This window comes from Glandiceps talaboti, chromosome 23 (assembly GCF_964340395.1).
Source record: "Glandiceps talaboti chromosome 23, keGlaTala1.1, whole genome shotgun sequence".
Taxonomy (NCBI): Eukaryota; Metazoa; Hemichordata; class Enteropneusta; family Spengelidae; genus Glandiceps; species Glandiceps talaboti.
The window spans coordinates 10,625,827-10,626,439 of record NC_135571.1 but is presented as its reverse complement, the minus strand read 5'-3'; positions in this window follow the sequence as shown (position 1 = coordinate 10,626,439).

The window sequence follows — 613 nt, the reverse complement described above, 5'->3', positions numbered from 1 at the left end:
GAATCTTTGAAATGTTTGTCAGGTATCTAGTACTAATATCTGTAGCAGACGACATCTTGTTTTTTTGTGCCAGTGAATGAAAATGTAAAACGTAAAGCGTAATCGGAACCATACATTTTTTTTTATTACGCCTAATTTCATTATATAAAAAATACATTTTCAAAGATGGTCCCATTGCAGCTAGAGCCGCTTTAAGCATAAACTTTAGCCTTACACTGGTTTTGTTACAAATTTTTGTTTTGTTTTGTTTCAGTGGGAAGACAGCGTTGTTGTTTCAGTTTGCATTGAGTTATGCCACAGAGGGTCGTAAAGTGGTCTTCATCACACACAGTAAACTGGAAAGTATGCCAGTACAGATAGAGGGAACAACACGACCTGATGCAATGCTGATGAAACAAGTACAACTCCTGTATGTACAAAATGACAGAACCCATGATGCATGAGTGAAAGTGTGGCATACCTGGGGTAAATCCCCCCCCCCCCCCCCTGAGTACCCACGCTGGTACTCACGAAGCATAGGGTTTTGTTAATCATTACATATATTTATATGATACAGCAAATTTCCCTAAAAAATGATACTGTGTGATCTTGCGCTATCAAGGAATGAACTTAC